Source organism: Fundulus heteroclitus, chromosome 7 (assembly GCF_011125445.2).
Source record: "Fundulus heteroclitus isolate FHET01 chromosome 7, MU-UCD_Fhet_4.1, whole genome shotgun sequence".
Taxonomy (NCBI): domain Eukaryota; kingdom Metazoa; phylum Chordata; class Actinopteri; order Cyprinodontiformes; family Fundulidae; genus Fundulus; species Fundulus heteroclitus.
The window spans coordinates 32,760,482-32,786,127 of NC_046367.1; positions in this window are offsets into that span (position 1 = coordinate 32,760,482).

Sequence of the window (25,646 nt, forward strand, 5' to 3'; positions counted from 1 at the left end):
TTTCACGGTCATTGTTTCTCACCTCGGCTCAACGATGAGGGGGAACGTCTCTGAGGGGAAGATGTGACCTCTTGGTGTTTGTCATTGAATCATTCTGTTCCAGTCTTTTTAAATCATGTTTTTTTTCTCTCCTTACGTTAATCTATTTTTGTACTTTGCTTGAGGTGCAGTGATCGTGATTCAATTATTTTCCAAAACGGAGTTTAACATTTTTTTTTTTTACTTTAAACCTTGTAAAATAAAATTAAAATATGATAAACAATATTTTAAAAATGAACAAAATTTGTGCAGTGAATTTCCATGAATGTATTAGGTTTAAAAATCACCCATTTGCTTTTTCACTGACCCACCTTTCTTGCCAGTTTCCTCTCACCACCTTCCCCCCCATTACCCATGTGGTATTAGTGATATCTCTGACTCAGGGGACCAGACACATTTGCTCGCACACATACACGTACACGATCACACTCATTACTGTGCGGCAGCTGGATTCTGAGGCAGTATTAATCCTATTTCAGCTTGTTAATGGGATTATGTCTTTTAATTAAAGGCAAGTGGAGAGCAATTATGAGCAGTGAGAGGATATGACACAGTTCATCGTTGTGTCATGTCAGTGTTCAAGGTGCTCTTATGCAGGTGGACTAAGATATCATTCTGCTTCAGTATTTTACATAATTTAACCAGCATGAAGTCTCTCCTTTCAGTGGGGGTGCAAAAATAATAAAGTGTGACTATATTTCTAGTATAGTTCCCTAGTTTTAAAATGAATTCATTCATGTTCCTAGTTTACTGAAATATTGTAATGGTGTTCACTGCTCCAACTTGAACTACTTCTCATTCATCTATACTTTGTCTGAAATAAGGTTTGAAATTATGTACATTGTATACTGATCATGAAATTACTATTGTATGGTGCAATTGTTCAGAATTTGCTTTGTCCTCTCCTTTTATTTTTGCCCATAATTATATTATCCATCCATCCATCCATCCATCCATCCATCCATCCATCCATCCATCCATCCATATTATAACACATCTATCCCTTGTGGGGTCGCAAGGGGTGCTGGTGCCTATCTCCAGCTGTCAATGGGCGAGAGGCGGGGTACACCCTGGACAGGTCGCCAGTCTATCGCAGGGCTAAGTATTTTATATATTGACTTCATTCCCAAAATACCTGCTTTCGTATTTTAATAGTTTCATCAACAGAAAACAGTTTTATTTAGACTTTTTTAACTGCCGAAACTATTACGGTTATTAATCACCAGCTTTATCACAATACAATTTTTATATTAATTTGTTTAGATGACAATACGATATTTGCCGATGTTACAAAGTCTGTTACTATACAATTTTTATTAAATTCAATTCACAAGTCTGTGATCGATAAAGATGCAATATTATCTGACCATATAACCTTATTATTTACAAATGACAAATGGTCAAATTAAATATGATTTGACCATTTTATTTCTAAGCTCATACAGGTATCAGGCAGTTAAATAAAAAACAGCATTCTTCTAATAATAATAATGATAATAATGATGATAATAATAATAATACTAATACTACTACTACTACTACTAATAATAGATAACTTTCAAATTAAAGTCATATTTTATAAAGGATGATATTGAACAATATTTCACTTTGTATTGATGTAATTAGTTCAATAATCCTTTAATCAATATATCGATGTGGATCGATGTATTGTTACAACCTTAGTAACTATAAACCTTTTTTGCCCTTCGAGGTGTTTTTACGCAGACAAAAACCCACAGTGTGAGTAAATCTGCCAGGGTCTCTTTTGGGTTACTTTTGCTGGTCTCAAGCCCAGAAAAAGGAGATGGCTCAGAACTGTGACCGAAAAGAGAAAAACTAACAAGAAAACTCAAAAGAATGATCAAAAAAAGAAACAATACAAGTTCATTTGTAGTTCATATTTAGGGTATCTTTTACCTCAACAAGTAACTTTTTTCTATAACATTATTCATCTCTTCTTCAGCACGCATGATGTATGTGACCAGTTATTAACTAATCACAATATTTAGCTACTCTACCCAATTTTTATCAGGATGGCCAATAGCTAATGTCCCTACTAAATAATTCAACTATTAAAAATAAGGGTAGCATCTGGTTTGGAGCTTCCTAGCTATTATCTAACTAAATCTTGCACTTTTTTCATTTTTTTATTTCAGTCTTTAGTTCAAAATTTAAATACCTAGATTGATGAAACTGGGCATTTCTACAATACACAGATGTTCTTTAAAATATAGTTTTAAAGACACAATTTGTTTCATTTGCTTTTGCAGAAAGGCCATGCATACTACTCAAAATCACAGACATTTTCAGCGTAGTAAAGGAGTTGCTATATGACATTTCCAAAAGATTAAATTCTGAAATAGGGCTAATACACAAAACAGTAAATATCGAAGACATTGAACTTTGGGACATCCACCTTTTTAGGCAGCAGACTGACATCATGAGAAAAAAGATAAAGGAATAGAGAAAACTGAGGAGTTTTTTTGTTCCTTTTTTTTTTGTAGGAGTCACCTCTCACTATGATTTTGCACAAAACATCTCCATTACGGGGTGACATCTCTCTTAGAGCATTCTTGCATGGTGCCCATCACAAAACGCAGTACCCACACATTTTGGCAACATTGGCACCTCTTACATCATAGTCTCTTGAAATGCTGGCAGCACTCACTGTCTCTCGGATTACAATATATAAGTCAGTCCCTAGTCCCCTTCTTCTGTCTGTCTATTGAAAGTGTTTGGGAAACTGATGTATGTGGCAGAAAATATAGTGCCTATTGGCAATAGATGCAAGTTGCTCCTAAATTTTCCACAGTCTTCGTGTACATTGGTCTGGACAGAAACATTTGTATTCAGGACCTTTTAAGCACCATTTGGATTCTGAAAAATTGGTGTTCAGATGTCTTTGTATTTAAATGATCCCATTTAGATTGTAGTTCCTCAATAAACATGTTATGATCCATTGGCATTTATGTTTTGATTTAGATCTGTGTTTTTACATTGATAATTTTTCTGTTATCTTTCTCATCTCTCTGTTAATTATTCTTAGTATGGTGTTGCTTAATCAGTTCATTCACTTTGTAACAGTTTCTCTTTATTAAAAAAATATTCTGTTTGTACTTTTAGATTATTTTTTTCATTTTTTCAAAAGTTTATTTCAAACCTGCACACAATTTACAATACATATACTGATAAACAATACATATGCATGGCTTGAAAGGGGAATGGAAGAAGCAAAAGCTTATACATGTCCAATCCCCTCCCGCTCATCCCAGGGACACTTTTATTTTATTTCTATTACTTTCTTCATTACACCATTTCAGATCACTATGTACCCATCTTCAAGTTGGTCCGCCTCTCTCCTCACAAAACATGACAAAAAGATGCAACCACAAAGCCCCAATTACATGTCACTTTGTCTTTTCACTTCATAACAGTCCATTCACCAGGACCACAAACCCAGTAAGCTGTCAGAGTGTACAGCTTGTATTAGGGAACCAAAAAAGTATGGTTTACGTCTGACATCATTCTAAGCCATGTGCATAACACATACGTGCGTTAGCTGTGTGCTGCAGTCCTAATGCAGACTGTTCAGATGCATGTAGGAGTTCAATACTAGTAAAGTTGATACCCACCATACTCAACATCTACTTCACATTCTGTTGATCAGAATACTTCTCTGACCAGCTGGACATGTGGTGCTTCTGCTCTGTGCACCCACAGACATTTGCATCATGTCCCTGATTACCCATACAGGTCATGGTATTTATGAATTATAAATACCATCCGAGATAAATCAGGGTATTGGTGGGTCGACCTCAACCCCTTATTCCTAGAGTGGCCCTTTCAGTTGACTGTAAAGAATACATGCAGCTCACAGAACAACTTTATGATCTGAAAATGACTAGAGGTTCCTCTGTATATGGACAAATTACACCTAAACTGGTATACTTTCCAATGATCAAATATTGCTGGTTTGCAAAAACATTAGGTTTGTGGAAATCCAAAGAATGTGGATTGATAGTTTTCCTAAGAAATATTGTAGAAAGTTTTGTCTTATCCTTGTGAACCTAAAATCAAGTCTCTTATCATGAGCGAGATGTATAGTTATGCCCTACTTCTTAAACAGCTGTAAGGTTCTGGAGTGGGTCGTATCTGTGTCGTGGATTTGCTTGCTGTTATGTAACCTTGGGTCTATACAAGCAGATGTGCTAGCCATCATATTCATCCATGTTTCTCCTTACAGGAATGTCAGCCACTTAATTGAGGAGATGTATGAAGAAATTAAATTACCTCTCATGGGAAACTTCATCCCATTTTAGCTCATGTTTTGCTTGCTTATATTGTCAAATCTCTGCAGAGGTATTTAAAGAGAAGCCAACTGGGGACTGAACAACAGCTGTAAATACAGGTGAGTGCTTCAGGTGATTGGCAGAGCTTGTAGGTGGGCCATGTCAGTGGGAATAGGGGAAATATAATGAATAGCAAGAATTACACAATGACGTTATGTTACATCAGAGGAGGGATGGGATTTATGCTGCTTCCATATTTTCCATGTCATCCAGCTGAAAGCAGATATTTACATATTTTGTATAAAATACATTACTCTGAATCAGAATCAACTTACCAAGGAATTCGACTTCAGATTTCAACATTCGCATCATATTAAAAACCAGCAGACAAGCAGAGCAGCAAAGTCACAGTGCACCATGTAAATAAATATGGCGGAAAAAATTCGTAATTTGGTATGTCATAAAATATGGTCTAGAAATGTAAGATATTTTGTATTGAATTATAAAAATTGACGGTGTTGCCCCAGGTCCTGGCGAAGCTGTCAGCTGGCCTGGTTCTGGACGCACCAGTGGACCAGCTGAGCCACCTCCTGTCTGTATGCAGACTCACCTTCCTGGATCAGATCGTGTTGAAGGCCGAGCTAAAGTCTACAAACGACTCTTTATGTCTGACATTAAATTAAACCAGTAATATTGTACTTACATATACATTCATATTTGGTAAAACTGTGTTTTAAACTGCATGACTTGTGTCAGGAGAAACACGTTGAAGGAATGCAAAAGCTCTGACAGTTTGCGTGAATTTCTTCCTGACAGAACTGGTGTAGTGAGTCAGGTTTGGAAGCTGCCTTGCTCCCACACAGCTGCCTACAGATTTTCTTTGGTACTAAGATCAATGCTTTGTGATGGCCACTCCAAAGCATTGACTTTGTTGTCCTTAAGCTACTTTGTAACTAATTTGGGTATATGCTTAGGGTCATTTTCCAACTGGAAGACCCATTTGTGCCAAAGCTTTAACTTCCTGCCCGAGGGCTTATTGCTTCAATATTTTCCAAATAATGTTCTTTCCACATCAGTACCACTATATGTACTTCAATGTTGGAATGGTCTTTTATCCATTTATCCTCTGTGTGAAACGCCAATTGTGGCCAAGCACTTAAATTTTAGTTAAATCAGACCACTGGACTGTCATGTGTTGTCGTTGTTGCAGTTTGGGGAACAGAATGCAAGCAGATAAAACAGTGTAATAACAAAAAGGTCCAGAAAACTGTGACAAAGAGGTACAACAATTAAAAGAACCAGGAATCAAGGGTGTACAGCTGAAAAACATCAGGGAAGGATAGCAATGTACCCTAAGTGCTCAGGTATTGAGAGGTTACTAGAATACCTCACATGTAAGTTAATTAACAGAATTAAAGCCAGGTATGGGTGAAGAAGGACTGAAAGGCCAAGCAAAAGTGAATAGTATACAAAATAAACACACAGGGACTTAGGGGACTTACACACAGAAAACCAGAAAGGAGTACATACCAGTAACATAATAATAATGAATAGTGACCAGAAGTTGATAAATGATGAATAAATATCAATAAAACACGAGGTGAAAAACACAGAGCTCAAGGTAACCAAAATTAAAACAGGGATTATGGTCTAAAAAAGAGAAACTAAAAACTACAACAAATCATAATCAAAAAGTATGACACAGAACACAAGGGCAGATCTCAAAACTAAAAGATAAACTACAGATGGAATGCCAAATATGACAAAAACAAAACCATGAACTATTCAAAACACAAGGTCAAAGTCCAAGATCACAACAAGCACATGTCTCCAAATGTATAGGCCAAAATGTAATTTGCAAACTTGTTTATGGGTTTTCGGTTTCTTTTGGATGACTGCCTTGGCCCTCTTAGGCCTTTTCCACACATAGCAAGAGAGCTGGGAAAGCATTTTAATTTTTATGCATTTTGGCCTTTCTTCCACATGAAAACTCAGTTTAACATTATTAAAAGTGATTATTTCTGATAACTCCTGCCAAAGGGGAGATTTAAGAAAAAAATTGTGCTTGAAACATGGCAAAACAGAGTTTTAGGGTCCCGCGCATCACAGTCTGCAACAAATAATGCCTTGCTGACATCACACATGCGACCATTGTTGACTTGTAGACTTGGCAATGTACTGGAGTAAGAATTAAAGGTTATCAGAGAGGTGCTCATTTTACGTTGGTTAAGACACTTTTTGCTTGTTTTTTTTTGCATGTTGAGATGCAAAGGAGAAAAAGCTGTTTTACAACCTATGTGGAGGGACTATGTGGTTGTTTGGACTTTGATTGACTGGCAATCAAAATCCAATTTAGCTTTACCGCACTCTGCCCCGCATGGGTCTGGCATGCGTAAAACAAAGCTCAGTGGCATTGTGCAGGTTTGTGATGATGAAAACTTTTCTGAAAATGATCTAGTGTGTACAATGTCAGTTTTAAAAATTATGTTGGGGAGATATTTCTTTGATAAAAATCTTGCAACGTGTGTACAAGGCCTTAGCGACGTTTCAGCTCATGTAACGACATGAATCTCTTACCAGCTTCTTTAGGCACTTCAGGCATTTCAGTACAAAGACAATGCAAAATGCTTTACATGATTAAAATATAGGAAAATTGAACAGAATAAAAGCAAGTAGGAATAAAATGAATAGAAATGAATAGAAACTAAAAGCAAACATTAAAAACAGTTGGACCACAAAGTTGAACTAATAATGTTTCAGTAAAACAGTTTAACTGGAACAGATGAAGGCAATCCTAAACAAATGTGTTTGTAATCTTGATTTAAAGGAACTCAGGCTTTCTGCACTTTTACAGATTTTTGGAAGTTTGTTGCAGATAAGTGGCGCATAGGAACTAAATGCTGCTTCTCCATGTTTGGTTCTGGTTCTAGGTATGCAGAGTAGGCTGGAGCCAGAAGACCTTAGTGGTCTGGATGGTTGATACACCGATAACAAGTCTGTGATGTATTTAGGTGCTAAGCCATTCAGGGATTTATAGACTAACAGAAGTATTTTAATATAATAATATATAATAAAAAAATGTTGCATATATATCAAGCGAAACACTATGGCGAAAGCAGAAATACTCCACTTGTGAAAGTAAATCTGTTGGGTTCTCTTTGGTATTTAACCATCAATTCCTAATGGTACACTGCCAGACAGGAGAAAAAAGGTTTACTCTCCTTAATTATCAGACAGTGAGGGAAAATGTGTGCCTTTTCACATAGTATAAGGAAATGTATGGACTAAACAATATAATTTCATCTTTTTAAACTTTTATTGATTCCATTTTTTTTTATAATTTCTCCCATGTGTATGTGCATGTGCATTTGCATGTGCATTTCTGTGAGACCCTCAGAGAGATACATGTACAAACAGGGGGCATGATATGTTGAACTAGCAGTACTTAAACCGTTCTGACAGTTTCATACCACAAGCTACACTAATATTACAGTGAATAATACTAGTTTATTAGTTCCCTAAAAGATGACTGGGAATGACAAAATAGCCCAAATGGAAATCAGTAACAAACATTAGACGATTCTACATCCAGGTTAGAATAAAGAGTTGCCAGGGATGCTGAATTTCCCACAAGCCACACATTCTGCTGTCCTCTGTTTGCTTCTTAAAATGCAAAACTTTAATTGCATGCCATGAGGCTCAAACTTCAAAAACCAGTTACATTACCACAGAGAACAAGATTAATGCACACAAATTATCCTTTCTCTAAACACTAACCTTCTCAATCACATTTTAAACATGTGCCCATATAATTATCTTTTTTTATTGTTGACATTCAGTATTAAGAATATTGTTGCAATTTGTAATATTATCAGCATATTTATAAAACCACAAAGTAATGTTGGTTTATACACAGCCTCTGCATTGTTTAAGCTAACAGTATAAACATCAAACACAATTTCAGTTGTGTCTAATGTTTACAGTGGGTGTAATTTTTGCTGAGTCGTTCAGATTTTACTCTACCCTTGTGGTAAACAAAATGACCAAATGATTGCACTAAATGTATTATTAGCAATGTTAATAAACACACTTTTCAGAATTATTCTTAATTGCATTTTCAAATAATCAATTGTATGGCCTGCAAAACCTCATGCCGCTTAAACCTTTCCCCATTTTGTCAGATAACTACCAACCCCCTTAATGTAGTTTACTGGGGTTGTATGTGATATAGTTACACAAAGTAGTGAATAATTGTAAAGTGGAACTAAAATGCTACATCTTATAAATGTCGGTTCTTTCGTCTGAAGTCAGAGGCTACCTTTTCAACAATTTCAGCATCGACCATGACTGACAAGAGAAACAAAGAGAAGCGGCAGAAATCACATCTGCTACATTGCACTTCAGAAGGAAGAACTAATCCGATGTCTCCTATTGGGTAGATGGGATTCTTTGTCCTTTGCTGTGTTTCACAACTCAGTGATCCATTGCCCATTTGAGGGACGGCATGTGTGTTTTTCACTTCATCAAAATCCACTCACAGACATCTTCAAGGGTAAACTGACACAAGAATGACATCTTAAGTTGAAGTTTTGACAGTGGAAGAAAGCAGGGAAAGAGTTGTGAAAAGGACATAACTACACAACCTTTAATAATGGTTACCATCTGAAAGCTTGCTGATATGTCACGTTTATGCATATTTGTCTGGTCTCATCGCAGAATGTCAAAAAAGTGCATCTATGTTTTTTTTTATTTTATTTGTGGGTCTGATGTGACAGTTAGCAATTTATTTCTATAATATAATATCAAACAAAAGAGCTGCTAATGGCAATGCTATCAACTTTTATAGCTTAAAGCAGGTGTTATATAAACTTCTTGTGAAATGTTGCAATATTATAGCAGGATTTATTTTTGTCAACACAAAATATACAGTGCATTACATAAGTATTAATTCTTTTTCATACTTTGTTTTTTACATTTTGTCACATTAGAGTCACCAACAATTTTTTTGTGGCTGAGATTGCATAATGAGTAAAAAAAAAGTATAAAAAATCTGTAGTTTTTTTTTTCTTATTTTCTAAGTTAAACGTTTTATACATGGTATTCCAAATCTTTTATGAATAAAAATTGTGTTAATTTGTGTCATGGCCCCTTTTGTCTGATATAAAATCCCATGCACCTACTGCATTAAGAAATCTTTAAGAAGTCTCATTTTCAGTTTAATATAGGTTACATGGATCACAGCAAACATATGAATGAAGGTCCTTTCACTTCAGTTTTGCATTGCTTTTTCACATAAAATCCCAATAAAATACATTGAAGCTTGTGGATGTAACATCAAATGTGTGTAAATGTTCAATAGATTATTAATTTTGCAAATCTCAAATAATAAGGAAAACAAATGTTGTAATTGTTGCTGTTCTACTAACTGCGTTTGAAAAATTCCTTTCTTATGATATAATAGAACCCAAAGTGGTTCCGGTTACCTCAGTGAGCCTGAAAGAAGAATACTAAGCACCTGCAGCACGTAACCTGACTTGTTTTATTTTGTCATATTGTCACTAGAGCTGTTTTAATGTACGTTTAGTGCTAATAAGGCTATTTTTAAAATAAATTCTTAATAAACCCCAATAAGAGAAAGATTTGCATCTAATAAATGTGTGACACACATGTTTCCAGATTAAAAAAAAAATTCTTTACTGAAAAATTACTTCTACAAATATCTAAAATAAATCTTCTACAAATCTAAAATAAATAAAAAGGGAAATCAGAACATCTGTGTATTGACATATCAGACTTTACTAGAACTACTTGTAGCATACTCTTGTAATTACCTGTAGTTGCACACATAGTTCGTTCTTTATCCCTCTTTCCTCCTTTTCCTCTCTGAGAACAGGAAAGCATTTTGTTCCAATTAGTCTCAGCAGACAAACTTCCAGCAGCCACCCAGCCAGCCCCCAGGATGATTAAATCCAACACACCTACCACCCCTCCTCCAACGATTAACATACAACTACGCTGCTGGCAGAAGTGAATGACGATGCACAAAAAGAGTAGGATGCAAAGGATAATAGGGAACAGTAGCTGGGGGTACAGGGAAAATTGACTAGTGAAAAGTAAAGATGGTAAGATAGTGACACAAAGACAAAACAGAAAAGACACGTCTAGGCAGACACTATTTTTGGGACGTTCTGTTTTCAATCCAGAGGCAGCTAAATATACTTCAGAAATGTCAGAGTGAGCAAGTTTTTCCATAAAGAAATAGCCATAGCTGCTTTTGAGAGATTAAACAGAATGTAGCCACACGAACGGAGGAGCAAACAACATGCAGATTCAAGTTTGGGACGTGGTCTGCTTTTCACACAAATCAGAGAGAGTGGATTCCGAAAGACAAGTCACAACTAGACCCAGAAATCCTTCATCTGTTAGGTGAGGTGCTTAAGCCTCTCTTCATAGTCTGCTTTTAAAACCTAAGCCATGGAATACACACAAGCTGATTTTAAAGATGCACAACGGGTCAGCAACAAACATTGGGATTAGGTTGGAAGTCCATGCAATGCAAGAGGTCCCCATGATGTGACTGTTCAAATATAATATTGTCCTCACAATATAATTGTCAATAACACACAATGCAACAACACTGTGTCCGCTGCTGTTTTTACCCTTTGTTTGACAAAGGCGTTGATTAATATGACATGCAATTCATTTAAACTTGGCATGCAACTATGAAACTATGAATACAGTATATTACACTTTTACTGGCAAAGTTGTTTGTGTCGATCAATTTCCACTGTAAATGTTTTCATATAATAGTCTATAAAGTTTATTACCGCCACATGAGAAATGCCTTGTAGAAGAGAAACTAAATTACATAGATGGAAGGTCTGCCTCTTTTTCACAGCCTCAGAACCAAATAAAGGCTCCCACTGAAAACACATGGAGCATTTGAGAACCTAAGTCCTTGAACAATCCTTCCCACTGGCTTGAACAACATCTCTTTGCTGTCATGTCTTGTGTCAGTCTTCCTTGCAAAATTTAATTTTCTTTCCTTACGTGATGTTACATTATTTAAAAATCCAGAATAAACACATCTTTCAAGCAGTTCTAGACTCCACAATTTTTACTTTTTTATAATTCACATGTTATTTATGGAGCTCCTTTCATACAATAAATGTGTCACAAAGTGATTTTACATAATCTGAAACAGTAAATTAGCTTGTTACCATAATCAAACACCACCCTCCAAAAAAACCCCAGAAATTACATGTTTCTTAAATTACTAAAACGTCATATGAAATGTAGCACAAAGTGCAAAAAGCAAGAATGAGCAAAGATAGATAGATACAGATAGATATAAACAATACAGAGATATTAAAGTTCTTAACTTCCAAAACACCTAGAAAATATTTTAACAATAAGGAGAATAGAGATCACAAATATAACTACATGTAATTACTTAGAAATCAAAAATAGTGCTAAGAACAAGCTTAAAGAATAGCCTTTATAAAAGCTACTTCCAAGGTGAGTGCAACAATAAAATGATGACCTCTCTGTGACACGGGTAGCCACACATAGATTGTTACTTTGTCTGAGAGATTCACTGCCATTACTGAAACTTGTGAGTTTCTCTCTCTGAACTTATGTGCCAATTACTAAAACGTAGGTTTTGTCCATGTTGAGCTGAATAGAAATCTCTGCCATATATGCTTAGCATCCACAACACTGTTATAAAGTACACTGATAGTGGCATAGTTAAATTCAAACGTTTTCTTCAGTGTGTTATTTACTTTCTAGGTTGAAACAACATGTTTAATCTAGTCATACTTTGTGAATATTTATAACCTGGGAAATGGGATTTTGGGGACACTTCAGTATAGTAAAGCCATCAGTTATGTCCCTTTCGTGTTTTCTGCTGAAGCTAATATTTTCTCAAAGCAACTACTAATAAATTAACAGAACTGGAGCTTTAGCAGTATGGAGGACCCATCCCAAAGACATGTTTCATTTATTTTCACCATCTGAAAAAAATATCTATATTATTTATCTTTGCATTTAAATCGAAAGCTCTGAGCTGTTTTATATTTGTTCCCTCCTCCAACTCTAAAGCTTTATCTTTTCCATCCCTTTCTCTCAGTCCTAATCTCATTACTGAAGTCAATGGCAGACCCGTTTGGTCCACCCTGATAAACAAGACTATTACCCTACAGCGACCCGCTGCAATATTTGCTCTATTACCCATTTGTAGGTCCCAAACCACGCTAGCCATCACAGTGACCTCCACAGTTGTGTTTATGAATCTAGGTTTTATGTAGGGAAACACTACAATAGATGCCAAGTTATAAAGATAATGCTGATAACTCATGTGGGACTTGACAATGCATGAACAGATAAAAGTATAATCACAAATATTATTTCTGATTTTTTTTTCTTCAGTGTTTTCAATAAAAATATTTAAATATTTTGAAAAAAAAAAGAGTTCACATCTGGACTGAACACTTCTCACTTGTAATCTGGGATTACATCCAGCTACCCACAATAGTGAACTTGATTGAGAAGTTGTTGGAAAAATCTATTTAAGGAATGATGATAACACATTTTTTGTAATGCACGAATATTAGTCAATACAGGAAATTCAGGATAATGTTTGTTTGTTGTTGACTATTCTTATCATACCCTTGATAATCTCAATACCTAGTACATATCCTGTTTTTCTCCTGGTGGTTGCTAGAGTCTCTAAAAGTAGAATGGGAGGCAGATCCTTTAGCTATCAGGCTCCTCTCCTGTGGAACCAACTCCCAGTTTTGGTCCGTGACACAGAAACTAGGCTTAAAACTTTCCTTTTTGATAAAGGTAATAAGTGATAGAGTGGCTTAGGTTACCCTGAGCTATCTCTGTAGTTGTGCTACTATAGGCTCAGGCTGCTGGAGGACATCAAGATATATTATACTGCTATTGTTGTCCATTTTGCATTGTTAGTTGTTATTTAAACTTTTAACTTTATGTTCTCAATGTCTTTTTTCTCTTCATAGCAGGTATACCTGGTCTAGCGTTCTGTTAGCTGTGTCACCATCCAATGGGACAGATCATCTGCCATTAACCTATAACTTAGAAAGTATTCCTGGATCAATGTGTGCCTCTGTGCTTTTTGTGTCTCTGCTCTGTCTTCTCTAACCCCCAGTCGGTTGAGGCAGATAGCCATTCACACAGAGCCTGGCTCTTCTGAAGGTTTTCCTCCCTGTTAAAAGGGAGTTTTCTTCTCCACTGTCACTTCATACATGCTCAGTATGAGGGATTGCTGCAAAGCATCCACAATGCAGACGACTCTCTGTGGATCTATGCTCTTTCAGGAGGAGTGAATGCTGCTTGTCAAGACTTGATCTGCTGGGTTTCCTTAGATAGGAAAGTTTTCGAACAATTTGTCTGGATGATATGATTGAATTTGACTTTGTAAAGTGCCTTGGGATGACGTGTGTTGTGAATTGGCGCTATATAAATAAAATTTAATTTAAAATTTAATTAAACATGTAAGAGCTTCAGAAAAAGGCTCCACATGAAAACAGTATTAGCAAAAGCAAGATAAATAAAGGTTCAGTGAAATGTTTACTAAAAACTGCATAAAAATAATCCCAAAACAATCTGCATATCATAACAAAGCTAAATTTGGCTATAATACAGTATAAAGACAGAAAGTTATACCAATGTTGATTTAGAGTTAAGAAAGTGAAATAATTTGATTCTCCCTGAAGAGCAAGTATTTATATTAATTGTTCATCCAGAAATTAAAATTGCCAATGTACCGGTACCAATGTACATGAGAATGCTTGTTGTTTTCTTATGCCCGAGGTGGCGCAGGCTTTTTTCCACCACACATTTAACTCAAATTCCTAAAATATATATGGTGATATGATATACCAGAGATTTAAAAGTGCTTTAAAATATCAACAAAAGTTGTGACTCAAAATAAAACAACAAAGCCAGAGAAAAATACTGCAGAGAAGGACTTGTGGGAGCTCCAGCATACGATGAAAAAATTAATTTGTAAAAGAAAGTCTGCCAAGAATCAAACAGCCATATATATCACTGTTGAGATCAGAATAGCGATGGTTAAATCTGAATTGATTATAAAAGAAAAAAAAATGCAGAATTTAATGACTTTAACTTCAACAGGATTTGCACAAAGATAATATGTGAGAATTACATACAATAAGCCAAGAGGGATAACAATGTGTCGAATGTTTTGGTTTAAAGAAAAATGGGAACGATCATTAGAACAGTGTAGTATGCATGCATATGTGTTGACTTGTGATTCACATTTCAGTCGTGAAAATTACAAGTACTGCCCAGAGCTCTGTAGGGATGTATATAAATTAGAGCTCCACATGGCATTAAGGAAGTACGAGCTAATTAACTCACAGCCCTTCCAACCCATCTATTTGTTCCATGACCTTTAACAAATACTGCTGAGAAGTACCAGTAGAAGCATTTAATTTTAAAAGTACTTATCTGTATTAATTTCTCTATTGTGATATATACCCAAAGGCATTGCTGATGGCAGCAGCCTGCTGAGGTGCAACAGAAGTCTTGAGGTTCATGAAATGAAATGAAAAATTTGTTCTTCTAACCCATCTTTGTTTTCATGATTTCAACTAGAACCACATTCTCTCGTAAAAGCGTATTCTTCATATAGTTATTTTGAAGCGAGAGTTTATTCTTACTAATGTATTGTCAGAATATTTAATTGGAGACTTTTTCAAGAACAGACTACACACTGTCTTTGTACACATGTTTGAGGATTTCACCTAGTTGTCATGCAATCATTGCTATGGTGAATATTAATCTACAATAATGAGTTTTCATTTCACTTGAAATAAGTCCAGTTCACTAAACTTTTTATCTTTACATAAAGTCACATCCAATTTAGTAAGTTAGTAAGTAAGTAAAACATTATTCATACAGCCCCTTTCAAGACCAACAAAAGATGTTAAACAAAAGCAGATTAGATTTGGTTTTAACTGGACTTAAAAAAAAACCAGAAGGTCTGCTTATATAAGTGCCCAAGGAAGACAGTTCCAGAGTCCTGGAGCCACTCTCCTTATAAATTTCAGTTTAGTTTGGGGAGCTATCAGCATGCCCTGGCTCCATCCGAATACCCTTATTGAGTAAGGATTCTTTAGCCAAAGCGGAAGTGTGTCAGCGATCTCCATGATAAGTGATGGCCGAATAATGCAGTCAGTCAGGAAGGAGGTAGGAAAATAAGCCTGTATGTTCCCTCCAGTGGCTAGTTTTGCTTAGGAACCCCACATCGCCCCTTACCGGTGCCTTAAGGTATCCCACAATCCATGGTGTGACATGACGTACACATAGCCTCCTCACGGAGATCAATGAAAATGTCCAAAGGGAAGAGAGCATGCACTATAGTTCACTTTTGGAAGGCTGCAGGCCTCCCTTTTGCCATATTTAGTCTGCAATAAACGGACAAGCGTTTGTTTTCCCCCTTGGTCCAGAACTTTTGTGCAGGTGTGAATACATTCCAGCAAACCCTAGTTTACTTGAGTTTAAGCCCGGACTAAACAAGTGGAGCGAGACCAACTTTTTGAGGTGGTCTCGGTCTGCTTCCAAACAGACTCTGGTGCGGTTCCCTTCTGGCGTGAAAACAAAATCTGAAATACTACAGAAAATATATGCCTCTTTGGACCCAACAAGCCACTGTAGAAGTAACGCAGCACTTAAATCATACCTGATCCGGCGTCTGTTGCTGCTGCCAGTGTGCTGTTTTACTCATTCAGCTTGCAGGACGCATTTATTCCATTCCAAAATTCGAAATAAAATGTTTTGAAACCCATGTTGAATGAGATGCTCTTGCCGCCCACAAAACGGAGTTACTGCACACAGTATTTCCATGGTAGTTTTCCTCCATTTCTGGACCTGTGCTACGACCCGTTCTAGTCATTTCTGTAAAATAGGAATGATTGTCACATGCGTGGCTTTGTTTACAAGTTATACTTCACTTGCAAAAAGAACAATGTAAAATTAAATCACACCAAATGAAAAAAAAAAAAAACTTCTACATTTGATCTAGACCAAACGAGTGGACCAAAGGACTTTCCTGGTGTCAGTACACTCTTAAAAGGAGCGGGTTCCCTTAGGCTGACGCAAAATTGTTTTGCTCGTATGACAGGTACCGGTAATCAGGCTCTCTATTTCTTGTCTTTATGCTCCCTGAGTTTCTGACACTCAACTTTGCGATCTCTCGTCCCCTGAAAGTTGTTTTCCTTGCTAATATGTTCCTGGAGTCCAATGGTCTGCGTCCTGATTCCCTGCGTCTGTTTGGAGAACTCTCCTCAAGACTCCCTCCTTGAATCTCCTCACTGCTCATCTAGCTACCCTCCTGGAACCAACTATCTGGATTTCCCATCTCTCACTCACCAATCCTCACCCCACCACTGCTCTGTGGATATACTCACCTTCTCCTGGAACACTATCTTCTCCTCCACCAGTGAGAAACCTTTTTCACTTTCCAAAATCACTGTAAATCATTTCACATTTCAGGCAACCACCTAGCTCTCCCTGTGCCATCCTGGACTGCAGTCTTGATCTGGAAGAATCATCTCATTGTACTAATTTACCTATTACCCTTTAACCCTTGGTCTTTGTGGTTATTGCTTGCACTTGCAAGAGATTTTCACTTCCTAACAAACATTACAAAGCCTGCAGCAGTAATCTGAACAACTTGCAAATGTTCTGGTTAGTTTTGTATAGACATGTGTAAAGTGAAAGTATTATCCTTTCAATTCCAGGATGACAGATAATGGAGCTAAATTTGCAATAGTTCCCAAATGATAAAAGCAGGATCTAACAAGAGACTTGACATATTTATGGGAAATACAACCCGAGTCAATGCTATCCAAAGGTTTTAATTAAATAGAATTTGAGTCGGTATGACAACTTAAACTTAGTCTTGTGTTTGATGTAGCATGTAAAATACCACAGTATGATTGTATGGCGTTTGTATATTATACAAACTCCATGCAGTTAACAAGTAAACCAGAACCTGTCTTACTGGGAGGAAATAATTTAAACCACAACACCACAATGGAGATTTATTTTAAATGCTATAATATGCAAACCTGCTGATATATACGCAGACCCAAAATACAAATCTCTGAAACTGCACACACACACACACACACACACACACACACACACACTGCTGTATTGAAATTAGAATTTTTGCATCCTTTGCGACCACATGGGTGTGATGACATTTCTTCTTATGCAGTTGCTGTATTGGTGAATAACATGAAGGCTCTGCATGCACATAAACAGAATTCCCAAATTAGAAAGGAATGTCATTAGAATGTCAATACACTGCAACAAACACTTAATAGCTCAGAGTTGCTCTTTGCTCATGTTTGCTCTGTGGTACAAAGGGAAAACAACGGATGTACACCTTCCAGCTTAAAGCCTTCATTTGGGAAAAATTGTCTTCCACATGGCTCTTGACTAAGCTTTCATGTCATTTTCACAGTCAAATATTGGGCTTCATTCGTTTTCCTGCTTGGTTTACTGTCAAGTTGAGCACTTTTTTCCTGTTCTGATGAATATACAACTCGCAGGAAAATGTCAAACACAGTCATGCTGACACTATAGGTTGGGTGGTCCCAGTTGTTTTGTTCACAGTTTCCAGACTTTTGTGGTTTAAAAACATTACAATGGGAATCTGACAGTTTTATGCACTCTTTTGCATCAACAAATGCGCCCAGGCATGTTTGAAACTGCGATACCTGAGATATCACACAGCTGATATCATCCTCCAAAGTACTATTAATGAACGACATCAGCACACCAACAAGAATTAAACATGATATGAATATGTTCAGATGCACTAACTTTGATGTATTAATGCAGATATAACCCAAACTCTTAACATACTTGCAATTCTTCACACAAACATGTATGCACATATTGTGGAAACACATGCAAGCACAGCCTGGGAGAGCCACGGTATTAGCCTCCATGTGAAACCTGGGCCCTCACTCTGCCTACTGCCCAATCTGGCAGCACACTTGCCATCAGCCCTGCCATCTGCCGGGCTCTCAGCAGCTTGTTTAGAGGTTAATAGCTTCATGATCCCCCTATCAGTCCTGCCCATCTTCAAATGGCTAATTTTTCCTCTCTGGCATCAACAAGCAAGGCCTGTGGCACAGCCTCCTCTGCCCATTTTGTGAATGATCAGGGCTTTCATCAAGACAGCAATCCCTGCTTGTTGCCGGACATGCGATATTGCACAAGAATAGACCTTGCAAAATGTGCAGCCACAACAAAATGACACATCTGGAGCCATTGGAGATAGATCAATATCCAATTCTCAGAGGTATCAAGGTTTGTAACATACCCTTTCACTCTTACCAACTAATAGATCCCACTTTTAGAGCTGCTAAATAGTGTCCTGCAACTCAGAAGGCAGCTCAACACATGTAGGGTCAAATATAGATACTTGTTTTAGGTTTTTATGAACATTTTACTTCATGGTTCTGATAAGATCTCAGTTGAGAAAGTATTTTACCCATTTATTGCTTTCATATTTTGTCACAACTAAAAAACAAAATATTAAAATAAATATTCAGAAATTTACTGCAAAATTAACCAAAGTTGTTCTCACTTGTCACCTAGGATAGAACTAACGTTCCCTATAAACAATCAGTCCTCTCTATCAACAATGTCTTAGTCATGTTTTTCTCCTTTCAAACCTACAGGTACGGTCCGGAACTACTTCAGAGCAGTGTGTGGCCTGTGCTTACTTCCTGGTTCCTGAGCAGGTTCCCAGGGTTCCCAAAAAAGAACGTAAAATTTGGTATTTTATCTTGGCAAGAGAGCATTAGCCTGCTAACATGGAAGCCACAAAAATAAGCGGACCAGAAATAGAACAGAATACAACATCATATACCTATCCTGTGTACAATTCTAGTGGGAGTTCACATCATTGAGAAATGGCTGTTCTGAAGGCATCGTGTATAAGTTGCTCTTATTTGAAACACTAGGTGTCTGTATTTCTTATTGGTCCTTCAAGTAATAAATACTAACAAAATGTGAAATTGTATTGAAAAGAATATTTTTTTTTCAGACATGGTGTGTTTTGCAATAATGGTTCCAATGGGAAAATTCTCTTTAATGCCTTACCTTCATACAAATACCAAAACTTTGTATTTACACTTTATAGCTGTGGGGCATGTACTAGATTTGTATCAGGTATGTAATTTAAGGCTATAATGCTAGAGCCGAAGAACCCAGTGCTCAAGCTGAACTCGGTGTAGCATTTAAAAGAGTTTTATTGATGATAAGTACGCAGTAACAGGCAGACAGGTGAAGACGAATGGCAAATTTCATATTTCTCCATTGTGAAATCAATAAAGTTCAATTATTATTAAAAAAAAGGGGGGTGGCCTAGTGGTTAGAGCAGTGCACTTGCGCTCTGAGAAGGTTGCAAGTACCCGGTTCAAGCCCCACAGCCTGCACTCTGGGTCCCTGAGCAAGACCCTTAACCCCCGATTGCTCCCCAGGCGCCGCACAATGGCCGCCCGCTGCTCCCCAAGGCGATGGGTTATAATGCAGAAGTGAATTTCTCCATTGTGAGATCAATAAAGTTCAATTACTATTATTATTATTATAAAAATGACAGAGACAGGCTTGACCAGGTGATGAAGGATGATGGCCGGAATAGGCCAACAAGGAAAAAGCAATATCCAAAAACCAATAACAGTCCAGGTTGTGACCAGAGCGTACAGCCAATGAGTCTCCAGAGCGGTCAGAGCGATTATCAAATCCTACAAGGACTCTCTTAAAGCAAGTGGCACACACAATCACTAGAACAGCAGAGTAAGCACAAGTCCACAGGAAAAGCAAGCTAAGTGACAAAAACACTGGTGAATCAACATGCAGGTAAAGAGAGGAGATGTTCTGGCTCTGACTGCCTATGAGTGGCCGATTTACATAGGCAGAGTTCCAGGTGAAATGACTTGATAATAATTAGTCAGTGGCAGGTGAAGCTGATTGTGGTCACTGGTAAGTGGCTGAGAGCAACATGAGGCATGGAATAGTCGTTGGATGCATCAGAGTTGGACAGGAAGCTGAGTACAGGGAGCTGGTGAACTGCTTTTTTTGCATGGTGTGGAAACAATCATCAATTCGGAATGTGGATAAAACAAAGGAGATGGTTGTACATCTCAGGAGAAATACGAATAGAACCAACACTATTACCATGCTGGGAGAAGAAGTGGAGGTGGTGAAGGAGTATAAATACCTCGGTGTTCGTCTGGACAACAAACTGGACTGGAGACGCAACTGTGAAGCTGTCTATTCTACAAGAAGTGACTGAGCAGACTAGGGGTGGGTATTGCCAACGAAGTCACGATTCGATTCGAATCACGATGCATCACGATACTTGAATTATTGCGATGTATCGCGATGCATTGCGATATTTTCACTGAACACTGCTGGAAAAAATTACAGCCATTACCAGTGGCTGACTGGCTGTGTATGGATAGTGTCTTCAATTGATACATAACTGAAAGCAACTGAATTTATCTATAGCTGTATTTATTGAAATTACTTTTGGAGGTATTGCCATGAAAACACATATTACTGTTACTGGACACAAAAATTAGTATTATTGGACTGGACACACTGACAAAAAGTGCTTAGGATTTATAAAACTTAAAATAACAAAATAAGGACGTCTTCAACTACGGAAAACAAGTCCAGTTGCTTTGTTTTTTACTTTTTTTTGGAATTAAATAAGGATAATTAGTGCCGTTTACATGGCCTCACTGGTCCTTTAAACCAATTAAGTTGTATTCCACTTGTTTTTGGCTGATGTTCGCCAACCATTCATGCAATTTTATTTATTCATTTTTTTAAATTAATAATCGATACTTGCCATCAAGAATCGATGCAGTAGATTGCAAAAATTAGAATCGCAATGCATCGTCATGACGATTATTTTGCCCACCCCTAGAGCAGACTGTACTTCCTGAGGAAGCTTAGGTTCCTCAGCGTTTGCAGCAAAATGCTGCAAGTCTTCTATTGAGCTGCAGTCCCACTGGCTCGCCTGTTTTTTTCCCACCCTACTCTTTAGTGATTTTACAGGTCTAGAAAGGACTGGAAGAGGGACACTCCTCCTGTGTGTCGCTTTAGCCTTTGTCCCCCAGTCCCCGGCAAACCACACCGCTGTTCTCACTGGCTGTTTTCATGCACCGAGTTCAAATTTGAGATTTTTTTTTTTTACTTCTGCCATTGCAAGGCAACGAGAAAATGTTAATAAAAGGATTTTTATATATTTATATTGGTTTGATTTTTGGGCTTAATCCCCGGCTGCACCAAGTTAGCGGAGCCTGCTTCAAACGTTTCCCCGGACCGAAACGTTTCCCCGCGGAATTATTTTAGAACGAATCTTAAAATACATTGATGTTTGTTGTAGTAACATAGCAAAATATGATAACGTAAAAGGAGTAAGAATGGGTTTGCAAGCTACTGTGTACACAATATAGTGTATGTGCCTATACTTGTGTTAACATGTAAGGTGTTGTGTATATGCTGTGTATGTTTCTGGAGGCATAAACATGCGCATAGCCAAACTGCCTCCAGATGACTTAGCAAATGTAAAAAGCAATTTGTCCTTGGTGCAAAGTGCTTGAGTGTTTTTCCCAAAAGGTTGAAAGCTCCATGGCCTCATTTGGGCAACACGCTACTCACTGCTGATCGGGATTCTCATGCAGACGCTGATGTAGATGCTCAGTGTTAATGTGATGGCTATGGGGTTTAAAAGAGTGCATGCACAGTAAATCTTAGGAGATCAGCTTATGTCAGGGCTGCAGGGACCTTCCAGCGCTCCGGAGGAGTCTGACAGTTTGACTTCTACTGAACCTTATCCATAACTGACTGATTTTCTCAGAAAAATCTTGAACTGCCTCTCAAATTAAGTTAAAGGGATTTTTTTTTTCTGTGTGACTTCTGGATGACCCCTATGAATTTGCATATTACATAGCTGAGAACTGAATATTAAGCACTTGAGCAAATTACTGTCTCTTAGTTGATATTCCCCATGAAGCTTGAGGTTGCGAGCAAATGGGCAGGCATTTAAAACTCCTTTTGAAGATGATGTGATTTTTTTTTTTTTTCCATTTGCCTGATAAGGACGTGTCATGGAATGTTTCATTATTTTGGACACTAAGCGTTTTTTTTTTTTCTTCGTTTTTTTCTCCATCATCTTCATGGCTTACTAAAAGGGGCAAAAATTAATCTAGCAGCATATTATTGCTGGTTCAAATGAGGAAGGAGGTTGTGGGAGTAATTCGCTGTGATCTCTGTCAGATTGTCTGCCGGGACTTGCTCTGATTCTGACGATGCAAGCAGACGTCAAAGCTCTTAGGCTCGTGGCTGTTAGATGACGTGCTTTTTCACACCAGCGGCGCTGCATTTACTTGACTCTTAAAAGACGAGGCATTGTTGTGTGGATTGCTCTCATCTCGTCCCGCATTCAACCATTATTCAGTTTCCAAAAAATATGGATTTCAATGTTTTCTGGTAAAATGTTAAAACATTTTTTTTTTTTTTTTACATACTGCATACTGTCGATTGTCAGATGTTATGCACATGTCTTTTTGAAACCTTAGCCATCACCTTCCAGTGCAGATGTCTCAGGTCCACAAATGTATTGCTAAGTAAAACATTTTTCAGTCACACTATGTGGAATTTGGGATCTGGTTTCAGATGATTGCTCCAGACCATGCATATGTATCACACAAACATGAAAAGCCCCCGATAGCTCAAAGGGAAACTATGATCTCTCAACGCATTCTAATTAAAGATTCCTCCCTGCACTTTGGCCAAAAAAAGACTGCAATCCAGAATCTTATTTGCAATTTTCTCTCCAGTCAACTGTCTGTTTTGGTGGCTATCCATCCTACCACATAAACACAGACATCACAGGGTCTGCTGCAAACAAAGATACCCCTTTTTCTCCCCCCCCCCATCTGTTCTGTTAGGTGTGGATTTTCTGTGGGGCGATATTCACTGAGCAGCACCGGGTGTTTCTTTTGACTGAGCAGAGTGGATGCTGCAGGCACAAATGAATGGTTGAATAAGGACACTGATGGTTCCCAGTCCCCATTACCCATCCCCACCTTTTTGTCAGCGGATGGAAACAGTAAAGTAGATTCATGAGCTTCCTCTCCCAGTAGCTTGGCTGAGATTGAGCCAGTGCCTGGCACACAGTGCGAGTTGCGTTTGGCTAAGAGCAGCCAGACACAGTGTGGAGCAATGTGAAAAGAGAGGGTGTAAACCATCAGTGAAGACAAGTGTTATAGTAAACAGTAGAGATAGTTTTCATTAGGGCAAGTTTATGGTTGTACATTTCAAAAATAAACCTTACTTTTAGACACAGTTAATAATGATCTCTACAGTACTTTATTTCTGTCAAAGTTGAAGGGATATTTCAAAGTTGCTGTTTTTTAAGCGAGGTCCAGTTAAATGGGTATAAGCTGTTAATAGCATACCTGCAATACATACCTTTCTTTGTATCATTATATAGTATAAATCCAGATTAGTTGGTAGCAGAGGCTGGGACTTACAGCTAGTCAACGGGCGTAGACCAAAGCCGACTTGGAGCCTTCAAAAAAAAAAATCTCTCTAATCTCTAAAACATCATAAGGTTTTATGTAAACACTCTTTTGTCAACATTTAAACCATCGTCACATTTGAATTGAATCGCTGTGTGCAACTGCAGAATCACAAAGGACATTTGAAATTCATTGTTGTTTTTAGTTCCAGTTTTCATGAATGCACATTTTGCGTCACAATGCAATGCTGCAGTGGATGTGCTGAAAATAGATGAACATGACAAGATGCTAAAAACCACAGACACATTAAGAGACGATATCAACATGTTTTTACTTACTCAAGTCAAATATAAGGTGGGTGTGTTAGTAGAGAACAGACTCTTATACTTGGATTATAGCTTGAAAAAAAACATGTTCAGACGGAACATTGAAATACAGGTGCTTGCACGTCTTAAAATTAATTACAGTAAGATCATATAAATTTTCAGTGTTTAGTGAATATGAAACATTTCAATATTCAGTTACAAGAACTGCTTTTACCAGCAGCTTAAAAGGGTCTAGAGTTTCTCATAAAATAAAGTTTGGAGTTGATTTAACATGGTAAAAGTCTGATTTAGACTTGCTTCCGCTCAGATTAACAGTAAACATCAGCCCCTGTGTGGAACTAATGTGGAATTCTACTAAATGAAGATGAAAAGAAAGGTAGCCACAGCAGTGGAAACCATGTGACTGCTTGTCTTTTAACAGAAGCTTACTTGTAAAAACCCCAAACCCTTTAAGCAAGGTATATTAGACTTTAAAAAAAGCGTGTTTTTTTTAAACTAAGGTCAATGGCAAAGACTGTCCTTGTTTTGAAAACTTTCCAGGCCTAAAGCTCAATAAATTGCTAAAGAGATAGTCACACAGTTTCAGGCAAATCAGGCCAGTGAAATATTTACCATGAACTGCATTTACTGTCTCAAATCTCTCAAAAAAAGTTTCTCATAATTCTTAAAAACATTTGAAATGCTAACTCCGTGACAGGTATGACAAGGCAAGTCAAGTGTATTTGTGTAGCACCATTCATACACAAGGAAATTGCTTTAGGGGAAATAAAGCGACACAGATTCTGGTAATTGAATTAAAGCACACATATCGTAGTATCATAGCGAGGATCAAAAGCTAGTTGATTAGAAGTATTCAAAGCAAAGGAGAGATAATCATATCAACCAAGGTTTTAGGTGGCGACATTTTTACATACACTTACACTTATACACATACACTTAATAATGATGTAGTGAACAGAACATTATAATTGACTGTCTGTCAGAGCACTGAAAATTTTGTCATTGATGGTCTTTCCATAATCTTGGGTCAACAGTTTCAGAACAAAATACACAATCGAAAACTCGTCCAAGATGTTGTTTGAGATCACCAGTTGTCCCAAAGCTCTGAAAAATATTTATGCAGCACAAGGTTGGGGACTTCTCCATGGCGAGCTAATACCTAACAAATGTGCGTTGCAGGATTGTCATGCGGGGCAATTGTTTAACTGCCTCGGTGAGCTGAGATCAGTGTGGTTGTTGAACTCTTGTCCAAACAGCAGGATAACAGGCAAACAGTGACCTCTCGCAGGCTAATCATTCTTACCACATGGAGCATGTTTGTACAGACCTGCCTTGGCTTCAGCCCAGGAATGCATGTCTGATTCTGCTGCGTCTTCACA